Raw genomic sequence first — 13,172 nt, forward strand, 5'->3', positions numbered from 1 at the left:
AGCGTGTCACACACCCACTCAGTCACTGATACTTGGAGAACAGCGAGTCTGACAGTTAATGTGGCCTGACAGGGACATAGTTGCACCAAGTTCCCTATGTCAAAATGACTAACACACCAGCTGGAAAACCATTATCCTCGCACCACAGATACATTAGGCCAGGAAGGACAATTATGATAATCTAGTTTGACACCACATCATACAGATCAGAGGACTTCACACAATAATTCATCTCCATTGCAGGAGTAAGAGGAATATGCAGCAGGGGCCTGTATTTTCTAGCTGTGCATTTCAACTGATATATGCCCTGGCTGACCAACAAGAGGCTGTTCTACTCAAAGATTCCTTGTCCAGGATTGGCCCTTAAGTTTGTTAAGTTACTGAGCAGAGCAAGAGGAAACTTGGTCTTGCAGTAAAAACACTGGACTGGGAGTCAGGAAATGTTTCAGTTCCTAGCTGTGCCTTAGACAACCTACATAACCTTGTGCAAACCTTGTGCGTCTGACCTGGAAAACTGCACCATTGGTAGCTGAACCAGCAAAAGAGCACTGTTGTCAATACCAACCCTGCAGTGTACTGTCACTACATAATCTGCTTTGGGAGACAGATGGTTGCAGTTTTGACCCACATCCATCGTAACACTACACTACACTGTTGCAATCACAATGCTCTGTGAGTATTTATTCCACACTTCCTGCTACAGCTCCCAGAAGCAGTGGGTTTCATTTAGCCTTTTGAGGACCCAGTGAGAACTGGGAGAGAAACAGACTAACTCTCAAAATTCCCTGGGAACTCTTATTGGTCTCTTGGTGTCAGCGTCCTTTCAAGTCATTCTCTCAAAATGGGAGCCAGGGTGAATGTTCAGTTGCTCACTAGTTGCTCAGAAAAAAAAATAGATTTCTGCTATTTCTTTAAAAGCAATACTGAAGTGCCTGAGGTGGCTTTTGCAAGGTGTCATAGACCCAGAGACTGAGGTCAGCTGCTCGTCACACTGCTCACTAGTAGGGGCTGGTCAGGCTCCCAGCACCACTGCCGGAGCCACTGGTGTGCCGCACTCGTAGCTAATGTCTGCCAGGTGGGGCACTGCTTTTGCGTGTGGACAGTGACCATAGACAGATGGGACCATGTTCTTCTTGAGATCTGGGATGACGGCAGCTTGTCTTGACATTACACCCCCAGAGCATCTGGATGAGACCCCCATGGGAAAGTGTTATGTGTGCTGATAAGAACCTGGTACATTTAGTAACATACCCAGTACCAGTCCTCAAAGAGGGATGCTGGACAATACAGGACACTGGAGTCAAACGTGTATCTTAATGGACTTTTTTTATTCTGTAGATCCATACAGCCAGGCCGCTATCAGTTACCAATATTCTGCTGAGCTCAGCCATTCCTACAGGCCATACTCCTGCATTCTTAGCTTAAATACTGTATAAGAACCACATTTTGCCTTTCAGCTCAGGATCTCAAAACTACATCAAAACACTCATAATTAAGGGATGCTTAATTCCCAGTTTGTACACTTCTTTAACTACTTTGAGTTAAATCAGTGTAACCCCCTCAGTCCTGTCCACAAAACACTTGCCAGCTAGGTTATAACACAACCAGTTCAAAGGATCTTAAAGGTGTTAAATTGCTGGAGGGGGCTCAATGGCATTCAGCTAACGCGACTGAAAAATTCACCTTTTTCGTCAGTGTAGGCAGGCCCATAGTGTGGACACTCTTAAACTGGTTTAATAGTGTCCATACTAGGGGTATTACACTGAGTTAATTTAATCAGTTTAGAAGCCAGCTGACTTAAAGCAATGTACAAAATGTGTAGACCAGGCTCACAACTCCAATCCTATCAGATTTCCTATCCATTTCACAGATAGATGCAGTGATGAATGACGATGAGGTTTGTCTGTGGGTATAGTCACACTATGGAGACTACATTGGCATAGCTAGTTCTCCGTAACTATGCCAGCCTAACCCCCTAGTGTAGATGCAGACTACAATGATGGAAGAGGGTTTTCCACTGGTGAGTGAACACCACCTCCACGAATGACATGAGCTACATCGACGGAAGCATTCTTCTGTCAACATAGCTGAATGTATGCTGGGGGTTAGATTAGCATAGCTATGGTGCTCAGGAGGTGTTTTTTCATACCTCTGCATCTATAGTGACCTAACTTTTAAGTGTAGATCAGGCCTGAGGTCATGCACTGAGTCTGCAGCAGAGTTTAGTAATACAACCCAGGAGCTCCAGCATCAATCCCCAACTCTACAAATCAGTCCCTCCCACAGGCTCCCCTCCTTAGCCCCACAGAAAACCTACCAGAGCTCTGGTCCAGCCAGGGGCTGCTCTAGAGCCCAGCGGGCAGTCCCGCATGGTCGGAGCCGCGCTTGCCCGCGCGGGGGCGCGGGGGGCATGATTGCTTGGGGCGGCCAAATTTGTAGAGCCGCCCCTGGGTCCAGCCTAACTAAAGCTGCTGAGTTGTCAGAGTACAGTACTGTTTTCGGTATCTCTGCTGTCAGGCTGTAAAGTTCCATGGGATACAGGTCAACCTCTATCACCTTTGTCACCTTTGTCTGGCTTGTTCTCGTCCATCCCTCCACAAATGCAAGTCGATGCCACACCATTCCATTTTGTAGAGAGCACATTCTTTCAATTTCTGGCAAAAAAAGTTTTGTCATGGGATCAGCCCAGCGCGTTTTCAGTCTGCCCAGCAGCCCATAATGATTCATGTTAATGACCTCTCTTTTCTCATGCTTCTGCTTCTGCAGTTCTTACAGATTTTGCAGTTCCTCAATAGCTGCCAGCAGCCCAGGCCAAAAGAATACCCCTCTTCTTTCTGGAAGCCTTAAAGACTTCCTGGGATAGGAATTGAGCTCTGCAACACTGGATCCTAAATCCAAGGCATCTGATCTCTTATGGCAGCGGGGCCAATTTACTATACTATAGCCTGCTGTGAACTAGCCACTGCCTACTGCTTCCCATTGCGCTGTGCAGACAAACTTGCTACAGAGCCTGTGCAGGGTGGCAGAGCGAGTGGACGGAGGGGTTTATTCCCCAGATATCCACATTGCACATGTTATTGAACTGCCCCCATTCCTCCTAGTTTTGCACCATGATGCATGGACATTGTGTGGGCATAGGGCAAGGATGGCCATGGCTGGGCCTGATGGGTGCCAAAGTCCAGTGCACAGCAGTCCTTTTGGGCAGTGTCTTTTGCCACTGAGCACCTCCATGGAATGCCCCCAGATCGGACGGCTAGGTGTGACATAAGCAGGGGAACCTGTCAAATGAGCAGTCATGAACAATTTGACGCCAGCACTAACAGGGTGCACTGGAGCAACAGATGCTACTGCTGTCTCTATAAAATGGCACAAACATTCAAGGCTGGCCCTGTGACACGGCGAGCGCAGGCTGCCATTCAATAAGCCAGCTGCCAAAATCTGTGCTGCCTTGTGGGGTTAGGCTTTTTGTGAAGAGTAGGGTTCAAACCCCAAAAAACTGGCTACACTTGATTCTTGGGATCCTTGTGCAGGATTAGCCCCAAAGTTATACTGTGATAACCTGATCTAGTATTCCACAACTGTCATGCAAGCTGATTGGCTCTCAGTGTGAACCAGATGTGTGAATTTGGCAATTACAGGGATTGCAGAAAAATAAGATCTTGGATGGATGAGGTGGTAACCTGGGTAGATCAAAAGGACCATTCATTCACAAAGAGATTAGCAGAGGACCGTACAGAACAAGCCACCATGGCTGGAAACCTCCTATGATGGAGATGCCACAAAAGAAAAAGAAAAAGGAATTGACCTTTTACTGCTGAATTTCCTGGCTTTTTGAGTTTAAATTCCAATCTTAACAATAGATTGATGAAGGCTTTTATTCATGAGTGTCCATGTTATTTTCTAAGGTAAGAGAAATCAGAGCAGGGACTGGGAGAGCTGAGACCTTGCATATATCTAAGGCCTTGTCTAGACTGCCAAACTTTTTTGCCAAAGGCAGCTTTTGGTGACAAAACAGTGGATGTGTATGCACTGCAATGCCACTTTTGGTGACAAAACTCCTCCGTTTCGGTGACAAAATAAAACCACCTCAATGAGAGTTATAAGCTTTTTATGCACAAGTTTAATCGCCAAAGTGCCAGTGTAGACACCACTCTTGATTTTATTGCTGTAATTGGCCCCCAGAAGGTGTCCCACAATGTCCGTCATGACTGCTCTGGTCAACCGTTCCAACTCTGCTGCCCTGAAGCCAGGTAAGCAACCGTCCGCCCTCCTCCTTTAAAGCCCCGGTAGTTTTTGAAATTCTACTTCCTGTTTGCTCATCTTCCCAGCTGACCATGGTGGCTCCATGCAGCAAATGCTCTCCTGCTTGGACTAATGGGGAGCTGATGGATCTGCTCAGTATTTGGGAAGAGGAGGCTGTGCAGTCCCAGCTGCGCTCCAGCCATAGGAATTTTGATACTTAGGGGCAGATTTCTCAAAACTTGCGCGAAAAGGACTATGACTGGCACACACTGCAGTGCACAGCAAAGATCAAGGAGCTGAGGCAGGTGCATCAGAAGGCAAGGAAAGCAAACCATTTTTATAAGGAGTTGGACGCTATCCTTGGCTGCGATCCCACCTCCACCGCCAAGAACCCTGTGGATACTTTGGCGCGGCTGGAGCGGGCAGAAGGTGGACCTAGCTCTGAGGATGAAGTCATTGACAAAGAGGTGGAGGAGGATGACAATGTGGAGACCATGGCAGGATTGCCTGGTGGTTCATCCAATCAGGAGCTGTTCTCCACCCCGGAGGTGTCTAGCCAGTCTCGGCAGTTGCAATCCAGCGAGCAAGAAGCAGGAGAGGAGACCGGTAAGTGGTTTTGCTTTGTGAAGTGCGGAGGTGGGTTGAGGGCATAGACATATACAAGGCTGGCTGTGTTTCTGTGTGCTGGACATTTCCCCATGCAGCTAAACACTATGGCAGAACAGGATGTTGATGTACACCGAGATTTCACTGGACTCTTCCAGAAAGATCTCTAGGAAACTTTCGTGGGTGCACTTGCCAATCCTCTGTCGGAGGTTCCTTGGCAGAGCTACTTTGTTCCTTCCCCTTTGAAGGAAATTTTCCTGAACCATTAAGCAATCACTTGCGCAGAGACCAAGGCAGTACATAAGTGAGCAGCATAGGGATGGGGGTGGAAGCCACAAGTGTGTAGCAGATGCAGTCTTTCCTCCCTGTTACCCTCAGGAATGAGATATCTGCCATAAAGACCCCCACCTGTGGAAAAGGGTGGGAAAATTTAGAATATTGTCCCTAGTCAACTGCACCATGACTCTTTCATATTGATTATTTCCTCATGTACAATGCTCCCCACCCTAGGGTAAACTCACCATGCTTGGGGTGTTCACCGGCATGTGTGCTTGTCAAGGGTCAGTGAGAAAGTGATCGGTATGTTTCTAGAGGTGTATTTTACTGTACTGTTTCAATGCTGTGCATGTGCTTAACAATCATGCTTCTGTGTATTGTTCCTTGTATTTCTGCAGATGTGGCCTTGAAAGGGCCCCTACACACTGGCGGAGTGCCTCCACTGGATAAGACAGTGCCCAAGATGGAGCAAGGATGACATGTTCCAGTAGGTGATGCAATACTTGGATGCCAAAAACAGGGAACGTAGACACTGGAGGGAAATCAAAAGGCAGGACAGAGAAGAAAATGAGGCCTATGCTAGGGACCCAACAGAGAGGATGATTAAAGTTATGGAGAAGCAAACTGAGAAGCTACAGTCTCTCATAACACTCCAAACTGAGCAGATGCATGCCCGCCCTCCCCTTCAGCACATTCAAAACTCTTTCCCATGTCCTCCCCAAACTCCACCCACAAATTCCTTTCCGCTGTCTGGGACTTCTCACTACCTCATTCACTCCACCTCCACAAATGATAGCTGGACTTACGCACGGTTCTGAAAGTCGGCCCTCCCCTGGTACCTCCTCTTCCCACAAGCATTTTTCTGTGTGTGCGTGTGGTGCTGTAGTTTTTTGTGCAATAAAAGCAAAGTTTTTTGAATGATAAGAAGTCTTTATTTGTCTCCTGCAAATTGTGATAGCAGATAGCAGCAACTTGGGGAAGGGATAGCTCAGTGGTTTGAGTATTGGCTTGCTAAACCCAGGGTTGTGAATTCAATCCTTGAGGAGGCCACTTAGGGATCTGGGGCAAAAATTGGTCCTGCTAGTGAAGGCAGGGGGCTGGACTCGATGACCTTTCAAGGTCCCTTCCAGTTCTAGGAGATTGGTATATCTCCATTTATTATCTTATTACTAACTAATAAACAAGCAGTTAAATTATTTGCTTACATTGAATCCTAAGCCACAAAAATCGCAAGTGCTTCCTTGCAAAACTCGATTTCATTAAGCATTGTAGTCCAGAGTATAGCAACCTACATGACTGATTCTCATCTTCAAAGTGTTGCCTCAGAGCCTCCTTGATTCAATAGCCTCCCGTTGTGCCTCTCTAATAGCCCTGGTGTCTGGCTGCTCAAAATCATCTGCCAGGTGTTCTGCCTCAGCAGTCTGCCCCTGAGCAAACTTTTCACCCTTCCCTCCACAAATATTGTGCAACGTGCAACACATGGCTATGACCGTGGAAATATTATCCTCATTGAGGTCTAGCCTGCCATAAAGGCATCGCCAGCGCATCTTTAATTTGCCAAACACACATTCCACAGTCATCCTGCACCTACTCAGCCTGTTGTGGAACCACTCCTTACTGCTGTCCAGATTTCCTGTGTAAGTCTTCATGAGCCATGGCAGGAAGGGGTCTGCCGGGTCTCCCAGGATCACTATGGGCATTTCAACATCCCCCACTCTAATCTTCTGGTCTGGAAAGAAAGCTTCCACTTGCAGCTTTCTGTACAGACCGATGTTCCTGAAGATACATGCGTCATGCACCTTTCTTGATCACCCGGCATGGATGTCAGTGAAACACCCGTGGTGATCCACAAGTGCCTGAAACACCATGCAAAAGGTACCTCTTCCTATTGATGTACTCCATCGCAAGGTGGTCCAGTGCCAAAATTGGAATATGTGTGACATTTATCGCCCCGCCACAGTTAGGGAATCCCATTGCCATAAAGCCACCCTGTATTTCATGCACATTGTCAAGAGTCATGGTCCTTCACAGCAGGATGCAATTAATGGCCCTGCACACTTGCGTTAACACAGCCCCAACAGTTGACTTCCTGACTCCAAACTGATTTGCAACCGACCGGTAGTAGTCTAGCGTTGCCAGCTTCCACACTGTGATTGCCACACACTTTTTCACTGTGAGGGCAACTCTCATTTGGGTGTCCCTGCGCCACAGGACTAGGGCGAGCTTAGCACACAGTTCCAGGAAGGTGGCTTTCCGCAACCAAAAATTCTGCTGCCACTGCTCATCTTTCCATAGCTGCATAACGATGCAATCCCACCACTCAATGCTAGTTTCCCCAGCCCAAAAGCGACTTTCCATCACGTTCAGCTGCTCCGTGAATGCCAGAAGTAATCTAATGTTGCTCCTATCCACATCAGACAGCACATCAGGCAACTGAATCCTGTTGAGTTTGGAACTTCAAGATTAACTGCACTGCCATTCGCGATGTGCCACTGACAGCTAGCAGAACATTGGAGAGTAGTGCAGGATCCATTCGTTCAGCTAGGATGGCAGGGCAAGCAGACAACAAGGGACATTGAAAAATGCCACGAACCGAAGTTGGAAGCACATGGAATGTTGGAACAGAACGCAATGCATCATGGGACATTGAGCCCAGCCCCATGATGTGCTGCAATCCCCTCTGCCGTCCCACAAGACCTAGCAGCAGAAGATGAAGAGCTGAACTGTGGGATAGCGTCCCACCTGCATTGCTCTCACTGTTGATGCTACTGCCCCAGAGAATGGCTACTGCTATGCCAACAGAGAAAGACAGTGTGAACACGCAACAATGATTTTATTTGAGTACTTTTTAATCATCAACCAAACTTCTGTCAAAAAAACTGTGTCAGTGTAGACATAGCCTAAGTACCCCACAATCTAGTTGTGCTAACTCCTTGGAAAAGCAGATACAGTCAGGCCTGGATCCTGTGTGTTCATGGTGCTCTCCAGTACAAACAGGAGCAGAGGGCATAAATTGAGTTAAGTTTGAAATTTCCAGTCCCTCTGGAGTTTGCTTGCTCCCCAAATTATTGAAATAATTAAAGTGTCAGCATCAGGCTTTAGAGTTGCCACCCTGACGAGGTTAATAGCGGTGGGGCCATTCACACTGCTGTGTCTTCATTGCAGAGTGAATTGGGTGACCGGCAGTCGGCTCTGAGTGCCAGGTTAGCCAAGCCTGGGTGCAAGCAGCCACAGTGCAAAGCCCTGCAACTATGTGTTACTGGGTACGTCTACACTGCAAAAAACAACAACAACCCAGCAGTGAGCCTTAGAGCCTGGGTTAGCTGACTCAGGCTTGTGAGGCTTGTGCTAGGGGCTAAAACTAGCAGCATAGATGTTCCTGCCCACAGAATAAAGTTGGGGGGAAAACTCCCCCAAGTCTCCAGCCACTCTCCCAATGGAGACGTAAGCAACTCATGCGACTTAATTCAGCTCCAGTTGAATCCAACCCCCCCGGGCTGCTCAGCCACCAGACACATTAACAACAGTGCGGCTGCCTTCTGGCACTGGGCCCCTCAGCATCAAATGACTGCTGTCTCCTCCTGAATTGCTGGCTGGAAAACAATTCCGTCACCCCCAGAACAGGCTCTGGAGCATGAGGCCATACCAGTCACGCTGCCAGGCCGAAGGAGGTAAAACCGATTCTGTTCACATTCGGAAGCTTCCTCTGCAGAACAGCGGAGGTTTCGCCCCAGAATGGTGGTAATGGATCCCAGGCTGTCCCAGGGTTGGTGGCATACAGAGAAGTAGGAAATCTAACATGTTCCCGTCTGTCTCTTGGCTGGCAGTTTGCCAGGAGCCACACAACTCCTTCGCTCCCACCACAGTTTACAATGCTGCATCAGAAGGAGAAGAAATGGCTTTTGGGAGCATAGGATCTGGCATAAAAACCGACTGGGCCAGTCCATTGTTCTGCTTCCAGCAGTGATGCCTCAAACACCAGAGTGGAGGGTGGGGCTCATTAAGTGCATGGATAGGTGGGCAGAGAGATGCCAGTTCTTAATGCTTCAGAGAAAGGCCATAAAAGCAACCCCCCTGCATACCTAGCACGTGCTGCCTAGAGGGGGACCACCCTCCTGCGTCTCCCGGCTGGGAATTGCAGGGGCTGAGAGGGTAGTTCACCTCACACCCCAGCTAGCTCTGGGCTTCTTGGCTGAAATTGCCAACAAGTGGGCCAGTTAGTGCCACTGCTCATGGCATGTTGTGTGTGGCAGACACCAGCCCATGGCAAACAAAGTAGAAGACATTTCATGTGTTTTATTTATTTGAATTTCTGCCCTTGTTCCATCAACAGCCCACTGAGCAACCACAAGCTGGTGACCATTTACTTCAGTGTTGCCCTGGGCTGGCTTTGAACCAGTGATGCACAGGCTGGATGTAGAAGACTGCGAAAGGGGAAGGAGAGCCTGATGGTTAAAGCATTATACTGGGCCTCAGGAGATCTGGCTTCAATTTGCAGCTCTGATGTAGACTCCCTGTGTACCTTGGGTAAGTCACTTTGGCCCAGCTCCACAAAGCTATTTTGGCTCTTAACTCCCATTGGCAGCTTTGTGGAGCTGGGCCTTACCTCTCTCTGGGCCTCACTTCCCCATCCTTTGTTTAGCTTGTCTATTCAGACGGTAACATCTTTGGGGCAGAGACCATCTCTATGTAACAGCGCCTCGTATAGTGGGAGCCCACTCTCAAGTCCTAACAATGGCGTCCAACCAGAGTGTCCTAGAGCTAGATCAACTACTGTCTCACCTGCAGTTAAGGCCCATTCTCTCCAGATTAATCTAGGCTGTTCTACCAGGTCCATCTCGCCATTCCTCTAATGGCAGGGTCTCCATCACATGCCTGGATAAGAGTCTTCCATGGTCTGACAGATGTTACATGTAGGGAAGTGTCCTCTGTGTAATTCCATTCCCCTTTGCTTCATTCCAATAGCCCCAGCACACGTGTTATGCACTGTGGGTGCATCTGGCACAAACACAAGCATTTGATATTGAATCGGCGCCCAGAACTACCCGGCCCTAGGTTGGGTTAATGCGAGCGAAAGATAAGGCATGGGACTTTCTGGCAGCGTTCCAAGCAGCTGAGTGCCTAGAGCAAGGAAGCTCTCTGTCCAGAGCACAGAGCGCTTCGACCGTGTCTGTGGGCCCCCAGACAGTGCTATCAGAAGAGCCCATTCAGCTCACCCCACCCACTTTTAAAGCTGCCCTTTTCATTTGATAGCTTTTTACATTTCCAGGGTGGTTCCTTCACCTGGCAGCTAAGTAGGGGCAGAGCTGAGAGAAGAGAGACCTTCTGACCCTAAAGACAACAGCCATAACCCCTCTGCCACTTTTATATTATATAAAGCCCATCATTTTCCCCAGCTGGGTGATGGGCCAGGGACACAGATCTGGGGTTACTATTGATAATTGTCAGCTGGTGTTGAGGAGCAATGCGGGTACTTTGGTATTTAAATTAATATTTTAAAATGATGGCATGGCACTGGTGGCCCCAATCCAGCAAAGCACCTAAGTATGTGCTTAATGTAAGCCCTGAGTAATCCCCCTGGCTTCACATGATTACAGTTATGTTCTTATGCTTCGCTAGATGGAAGCTTTCTGTTCTATAAGTGCCTAGGTCCCAATTCCCTGGTATAAAACAGGAGTGATGCTGCCCAAGCCCATGCAGTTGGCAGCTTCACTTGAACCAGTTAAAACTAAATATACTTTCCATAGATGATAGTAAATACCTTGGTGTTTTCTAGTATGGATAATTATATCTCCCTTATTTCCCCAGGTGGATTCAATAGGATACAATCTTCTTTACTTCTTGCTCTAAGAAGTTGCTTTGTGTTGCTGTGCACTGATAAACAATTGATATGTTCCACCCCAGGGCTGACTGCATTTTAAAGGGGGAGAAAGTGATGCCTCTATGGAATTCATCTATCAGCTTAAGAGCCTGATTCTGGTGCATGGAACTCCTGTGGATGTCAATGCATGTAGAGGGCTGTCTGGATCAGCTCCTTGCTTTGGAAGTCTTCATGATGAAGGATGGGTGATATTAAATTAACTGCTTTCCTGTTAAAAACCCAAATATAAAGAGGAAACTGAGTGGAGAGTATTTGCACTAGATTCTACCCCAGTTCTTAAAAAAAAAAAGAAAAAGAAAAAATCACCTTCAAAGAGGCAGGACAGTACACCAGCCATTCTTTAGTGAAATCTTTCATCTTATTCCCAGGCACACCTTCCATAGCGAAGTACTAGATAATGCCTACATCACGTATACCCAAAGCATCTCAGCTCATCACACTACCTCACTCCTCTCCATGGACAGCTAGGGGAATCAGAGGTGGCTTCTGAAATTTTTGGCACCCATAATGCGTTTTGTCTGCTTCTGTGCATATAACCCTAGGCAGTAGCTCTGCACCTAAGAAATAATTTCAGACACAGAGACTAAGGCTGTAAGCAGCCTTTTTACTGATGGTCTGCCCAGCTTCCAGAAAGAATTGCACCACAACCCATCAACAGCATTCCTCCAATGTCTTATTGCCTGGACAAATAGACTACATGTAATAGCACCATCTGGTGATAGAAAGACAATATCACCGCTTATTCTCCTCGCCTGCAAAGGGGAGCCAGAAAAATCACACCCCACTAAGTCTGTTTTCTCAGTGTTCCCTATCACACCTGAATGAGTGAGGCATATTACAGTGACTGGCACTCCAAGTGCTCTCCCCGATTGGCATGCTTCTTCCACAGGCCCAACCAAGCTAGGTGGGACACAGCCCTGGAATAGGGAGGGGTTGCCCCTCTTGCCCCTCTGCTGCAGCATAAATCCTACCTGAGCTGCAAGCATTCTCCTCTTCCCCACCTGCCTTTTTTTGGAGTTTAGCTGCAGTGATTCAGTGGGCCTTTTACACACCGAGAAACAAAAATTAGGACTGAAGTCTCCCCTTTGGAAAGCGCAGTATATTAAGGCTACATTATGCTTCTTCATGAAGGTCACTGCAATATACAAAGCTCACCCAAATTGGCCGGTGTATTTTGTTTGCAAACACATCCACAAATCTGCTCGGCAGTGGCGGCTGTGCCGGAAAACACATTGTATTAATTAGCTTAAAACCATGCCAGTCTCATCGTCATAGATATGAGGAACCTGGACCATTAACTTTTCCAGAGCAAAACGTTCTGCATCTCCTCATGGTTTGGTACCGAGCAGCTCGTCATCCCTCATCCTGACTCCACGCAGGGCTGAGTCTAACTTTGGCAGCTCTCCATGCAAGATAACACATGAGCAGCCTGTAACTGGGTCAGCCACCTCCCAAGCACCCACTCGTGGCCAAGGGTGGCTCTGCAGCACCCTGCATCAGTTTCCCCTTCACTCAAGCTCCTCACTTACACCACAAAGGTTTGCAGCCAATAACAACACCCATTCTTGGGGGCCAGTTTAGTAACAAAAAATAAACTCAAAACCAAAGTCTCCTCTGCAGGAGACTCATGTTGGGCAAAACGTCTCTTCCCTGAGGGTGTCTGTCTGTCTTTTGGAAGTTCCTTTCTTTCACCCTGTCCCAAGCTAAGCACAACCCCTGATCCCAGAGGCTGGGTGGGGCAGTCTGTCTGTCTGTCTGTCTTCCTGCTCACTCAGCATTTCTTGCCTGGTATATAGCCTTCTCTACCAGCCTCCAGCCCCACCGGCATCTTCTGCCAGCTGAATCAGGGCCCTGCGGAAATCTTCCTGCTGTCTGCAGGCATCTGCCACCTCTTCTCTGACCCAGTGGTTCCTTATCTACTGCAGGCCGGCTTCACTCACCTGACCCATCAGTCACATGAATGTCATCCTCTGTACCTGGGGAGGTGAGTTAAGCATGTGGCAGGTGTGTTGAGACCCATCTCTACTGAAGGGGCCCAGCCACCCTATGCCAGAGCCCTGTCCAGTACCCCATACTCACCACCACACTCCCCCACTGACCATTCACTGCTTAGCAGCAAGCCTGTGGCAACCCCTCCACCACCATCTGTTTGTGAAGCTCCGCTGCC

General features: G+C 48.1%; 1 long non-coding RNA gene across 1 annotated transcript; it reads left to right on the forward strand.

Annotated features, from left to right (window-relative positions):
- Positions 1 to 4,112: 4,112 nt before the first annotated feature.
- On the forward strand, positions 4,113 to 5,995 carry LOC120369639. Its single transcript, XR_005583287.1, has 3 exons — positions 4,113 to 4,250; positions 4,329 to 4,848; positions 5,523 to 5,995. It is a non-coding gene; the product is annotated as an uncharacterized LOC120369639 (long non-coding RNA).
- Positions 5,996 to 13,172: the final 7,177 nt, after the last annotated feature.

This window comes from Mauremys reevesii, linkage group 8 (assembly GCF_016161935.1).
Source record: "Mauremys reevesii isolate NIE-2019 linkage group 8, ASM1616193v1, whole genome shotgun sequence".
Classification (NCBI taxonomy): Eukaryota; Metazoa; Chordata; order Testudines; family Geoemydidae; genus Mauremys; species Mauremys reevesii.